The sequence below is a fragment of the Dasypus novemcinctus genome, chromosome 5, assembly GCF_030445035.2.
Source record: "Dasypus novemcinctus isolate mDasNov1 chromosome 5, mDasNov1.1.hap2, whole genome shotgun sequence".
NCBI classification, from domain to species: Eukaryota; Metazoa; Chordata; class Mammalia; order Cingulata; family Dasypodidae; genus Dasypus; species Dasypus novemcinctus.
The window spans coordinates 330,443-336,442 of record NC_080677.1 but is presented as its reverse complement, the minus strand read 5'-3'; positions in this window follow the sequence as shown (position 1 = coordinate 336,442).

The window sequence follows — 6,000 nt, the reverse complement described above, 5'->3', positions numbered from 1 at the left end:
ACAAATGCTAACAATAAGACACATTGTAAGGAGGTATATATTAAACCAGACTCTTGCAAGTTTCCTATATTTTATGGGAAGTAGTACAATATTAGTTTTGAATAGATTACCTTAAATTAAAGGTAAGTAACGTAACCCCTAGAGCAGTGGGTGTCCTCCAGGGGTGATTTTGTTCTCCAGGGCAACATTTAAGGAAAAGTGTCTGGAGATGTTCTTTATTGTCACAATTAGGAGCAAGGAGGAGACTTGCATCTAGGGGTAGGGAGAGGGAGGCTGCTAAACCTCCCACAAAGCATAGGCGAGCCCACATAACAAGGAGTTAACTAGTCCAAAATGTCAATAGTGCCGCGGGGAGAGAACCCTGACTTAGAGCAACAACTGAAAAAAAACCCTGTCTTAGAGCAACAACTAAAAAAAAACAACAACCCATAGAGACATAGCTAAAAAGCCAGTAAAGGAGTTAAACGAAATGCTAAAATAATATTCAATTAACCCATAGGAAGGCAGCAAAGGAGAAACAGAAGAACAACAACAAAAAAACAGATGAGGCAAATACCTAAATCCAAAGATATCAATATTAAATTCAATATTAACTGTAAATGGGCAGCCGGAGCTCTGGGCACTCAAGGCCATCTTCAGTTCCCACGAGACATGTAAATGTCTGAAATTGCTAAAAACAAGAATTTACCAGAGGCTCAAAAAAAAAAAAAAGGAAAGAAAAGAAGACCAGGTAACATGTACATTGATAACGGGGTTTTTTGGTTTGTCTTTTACTTTTTATTTTTAAAGAAACTTTAGATTATGTTAATGTCACATTGAAAATATAGGGGACTCCCATATACTCCACCCTTTCCCCTTCCCCTACTTTTCCCCATTAACAACATCCTTCATTAGTGTGGCACATTTGTTACAATTGATGACCATGTATTGAAATATTGCTACTAACCATGGACTACAGTTTATAGTTTACACTTTGCACCGCACAATTTCATAGGTTTTGACAAAATGTATAATAGCCTTTATCTGTCATTGCAATGTCATGCAGAACAATTCTAACGTCCCCAAAATGCCCCATGTTACACCTATTCTTCCCTCTCCCTGCCCTCAGAACCTCTGGTGACCACGGTCTTTATACCAATGTTACCAGTACTTCCATTACTAGAACAATAAGTCTACTTTAGTCCATAGTTGCATCCCCCTTATGTTTGTTCATTCCTCAGTCTTGAGGATTTGGGGGTGGTGATGCCCACTTTGCTTCTGATTGAGAGGGGGCTTAGAGTCCATGGGGCAGATGGATGGAACTGTCTTGCTTGCAGTTGTAGATACTCTGTTTTCGGGGATGGGCATTGCCCTTCACATCTCCTTGTTAGTTGTCCTGGACGAGTCCAGTGAACTGGAGAGTTGCAACTCTGCTGAGATTCAGGGCTCAATTGGCATATGAACAGACCAGAGATTTAAGTCTCTGGGACCTGCGTTTAATAAGTACAGTACTAATTACAGGTTCAAATAAAAGGGGCAGAAGAGCCACGTGTAGGGAAATTATAAATGAGTCTGTTACACTGGCTAATATGGCTTTCAAGGTGCACTGTCTTCCACTTAAGTGGGGATCCCCACATACTCACTTCCCTGCCTAGCTCCAGGCTTGCCTCCACGAGACAAGTGAACCCCTGCATGCCCGACCTAGAAGGTGGGGTTCCTGCAATGGGAGCTTCCATTGCCGTCTGTGTTAGTGCCCCTGGAAGTCCTACAAGAGGGGCAGCTCCCGCCTCTAGGGGACATCCCGCCTGTACAGAGGGGTGGCCTTGCCATGGTCACATCAAGATACCTCCTCCCATGAGAATAGAAGGGACAGGTTTCCCTGCATGACTGCTTAGGAAGGCAGATAGGTAGCTAGCTAGCCAACTCTCTGCTGAGGAACGAGCTGGCCCAAATACAGGGCAGCCTTTATCGGGGGAGGCCTATTTCTTTGGATGGACAAGAGTTAAGGAAATAATTACCAAGATGGAGGCAGAAGGTACCTTAGAGTTCCTGTTACTGACAATTACTGCATCTTTCACAGGAAAGCTCTTACCTCTGCAGCTGTTCTCAGGCCAGGGAAGGCAGGTCCTGCCCCTATGTCTGAGAGCCCATGACCAGTAGCAACTCCCAGTTCATGGCCCATCACCTGCCAGCTGCCCTGCCCCAGCGTTGGTGGGAGTCCCCAGGGTATGTGGTATATGTTCATGAGTAAGTGTGCTCCCACCAGGTGCTGCCTCTGCTTTGAGGGCATCGTGCTTTCCCTGCCACCCTGACACAGAGCCCGCCGGGGGTCCAGAGTGGGGTGGGGACATGCCACTCTCCTCCGTGGCTTGCATCAGCTTGGTCGAGGGGAACCAACGCAGGGTTGGCTGAACTCCCACCATGCCCACGTATCACTACAGTGGTTCTTTCAGTTCAACAGAATTCCTCTCTTTACTCACCATGCATTCACGGGATGAGCTGGGGATGGAGCGGAGGCTGGCCCCTGTGTTGTTCTCAGAATCATACCACCTCTCCAAACAGCTGAGCCTTTGTTTTGGGGCCTAGTGGCTGTGGGACCTGGCTTTCAGAAGGCCAGATTTTTCCCAGTGGGATCTTAGAATCTTTGCAAATAGACTAGTATTAGGGCTGCCCTGCAAGTTCCCAGAGCCTTCTCAGAGATGGCTGATCCCAGCTCAGGCTGAGAGCCATCCCTCTAATTTCCTATCCAATTACATCTTTATGCCTCTTTTATCTGGGGACACTATAGATAAATTCATCCTGAGAGTGCTTACTTTCAGTGTGACCTTTCTCCGAAGGCAGAATTTGGGAAGGATGGCAAGAGGAATGCTGCCCCTATAGATGCACAGCCAGACAAGAGACTGGTGAGGAACTGGGATGTTATCCCAACCTCGGTCTCCAAGTCTCCCTGTAAAATCCAGCTGCTGGCATTTAACAGGCCCAGTGTTTTCAGTTCAGCAGCTCCTCCCTCCAAGAAGTCTGTGGGAGGTATGTGCCCAGGACTAGTCCTGACAGAGTTGGTGAGCCTTCTTAAGAGATGGTCTCTCCTCCATCATAGCCTTTCCAGAAATCTGCCAACCTCAGTGCTCCTTTTTGCTTTCTTATCTACCTGCTAGTCTAGAACAAGTTGGATCCTCACAATGATTCCTAGAGAGATCTAGAAATCAAACTAGGTTTTCTTAGCAGTTACAATAACTTCTGGTTACAATAACTTCTACAGGTCAAGGATACAGTCCCCACAAGACTGACCTTACTTCAGAAACCAGGAGTTGTTGGACTGCCTAATTTTTTTTTTAAAGGCTTATTTTCTTTCTCCCCCCACCCCTCATTGTTTGTGCTCACTGTCTGCTCTCTGTGTCCATTTGCTGTGTGCTCTCTGTGTCTTCTTGTCTTCTCTTTAGGAGGCACAGGGAACCAAACCCAGGACCTCCCATGTGAGAGAGAGGTGCTCAGTTGCTTGAGCCACCTCCACTTCCTGCTATGTTGGTCTCTCATTGTGTTTCCTCTTTATGTCTTATTGTTGCGTCATCTTGTTGGACCAGCCAATTGAATCATCTCATTGTCTTGCTCTTCTTACTGAACCCAGGACCTTCCATGTGGTAGGCAGGTGTGCAACTGCTTGAGCCACATCCACTTTCCTACCTGCACTTCTGATCTACTGGGTACAAATTCAGGAGTTCCCACCAACTCCTCAGCTTCTATAATTCAATAGAATGACTCACAAGACTCAGGAGAGAGCTATACTTACTATTAGTTATATTATTGCAAAAAGGATACGAATAAGTGCAAGATCTGGGAGGGTCTCAAAAGCTAAGCTTCAGTGTCTCCTCCCCATGGAGTCAGGATGCATCACCCTCTTAGCACATCAGTGAGTATTACCAACCAGGGAACCCCCAGTTTCCTGTCCCAAGTTTTTATGGAGGTTCCATTAGGTAGAGTGATTGAGTCAGTGCCCACATGGGTGAACTCATTCTCCAGCCTCTCTCCCTCCTCTCCCCAGAGGTCTGGCTCAAAGCCCTGACCCCCTAATCACCTGATTGGTCTTTCTGGTGTGGCCAGCCCACCTCTTGAAGTCTACCAGTGAGTTACCTTATTAGCATGAACTCTCAGGTATGGCTGGGGTCCACCATGAATAACAAATTTCATGGAAAATTCCAAAGATTTAGGGGATAGCTCCCGGAACTGGGGACAAAGGACAGCCACGATCTTTATTAGACATTGGCAGTCAGGATAGATTTTGGTCCTAATAGTGAGTACGGAATAGAAATACATCTTGCTTCTTTCACTCAGAGGCTTTCAGGAGGAGCCAGACTCTGCTCTGGTAAGAACGACTTAAGAAGTCCCCACCCAGAAGTCCTCAGAGCCAGGGCTTCTGTCTAAGTAACCAATCACACTTCCACACAGGACAGCGCTGCATCGCCACAGCGCAAGGGCAGAGTGAGAAGCTCCCCAGCCCACACCCTTTCTTCTTGGAAATGTTCACAGAACTCTAAATGAGTCTTATTTCCACTGCTAGGGTATAACCACTGTCAGCAACCTGTTCACTGCCTAAGTTCAGACTACTGAAACGTCCATGGCCAGACACAAAACCTGGGTGAGGCTCTCTGAACTCTCCTCTTACATCTTTGAGTAGACATCTAGCCATTCTTTGATCATTGCTTTCTTATCACGAGTACCACAAAGCAAGAAATAAGACCAATGACATCAAAATACACGAGATGCTATAGCGAGAATGCACCTTGTGAGAGAGACCACCGCAAAGAGAAAACAAGCGTAGGTGAGGCAGGTGCTGGCCTCTTCGCAGGCATGTTTTGCAGTCTTGAATTATACATTGATAGCTTTGAATTTTCCATCTCTGAAATGCTAATGTGGTAGGGCGTGGTCCTAGCACCACCTGCTGCCTTTCCCTGGCACCCACCAATACATCCTGTGCTCAAGAACAGATGTGTCAGCCCGGTGGGATAAAAGACAATTCCCTTGTAGAGAAGGGGACTCTCAGGACATTCCTTCCCCAAATGTCGTTCTGAGCATATGGAAATTTCACTGAAGACAGTCTGCCTCCCATGGCTTTATGACATACACCTCACACTCTGGCAGGGAAAGGGCAGGATTCTTACACCAGAGCACACAAACACAGGTAGGGTGCTGAGCACAGATCTTCTCCCCGCCGGCCACGGATTGAGAAACTTTGGCTCAAATGGCCACTCACTAATGAAGCGGACCTTGCTCTGTCTCTTCTCCATGTGAGCAAAATGTCTTTCCATCAGAGCCTGAGTTGTGCTTTTGCTGGTGATCCTGACACATGTACTAGAGTGGGTTGACATCTCTCCTCCTGACCTACAGTAATCATATGCCTGACGGAACAGCTTGCTTAAGACAGCAGTTCTCAGACTTTTTGATCTCAGGATCACTTTACACTCGTAAAAACAAATAATTTTTGCTTATATGCGCAATAGCTTAGAAATTAAAACTAAATTTTAAAAAATACTTGTTAACATAACATAAATTACATGTTACAGGCTAACATAAACAATACACTTTTCAGTGAAAAATAACTATACTTACAAAAACAAATGTGTGGTGAGAAGAGTGGCATTGCTTTATATTTCTGCAAATCTCTTCATGCCTGGCTTATTAAAAGACAGCTGAACTCTCTTGTCCATATCTGCATCTAATCTGTGATGACATCATCTATGAAAACTCCACTGTACACTCATAAGAGAATGGTAGTAAAAAAGGCAAATAGTATGTTGGTATTATCATGAAAACAGTTCCTTTGGCTGCCCAGGGTCCCCAGAGCACACTTCAAGAACTGCCAGTTTAAGGGATGGATCAAATTTGTCTTTCATCAGGTGGTAGAGCATATCTAGCCTGTATAGGATTGGAGCTGGAAGGAACCACCTGCTGTATCAGCAGAAGAGGGTAAAGCAAGCCCCTGTCCTGTTGCCTTTAGCTAGGCAACTTCTCCAGCAAGCAAAAATC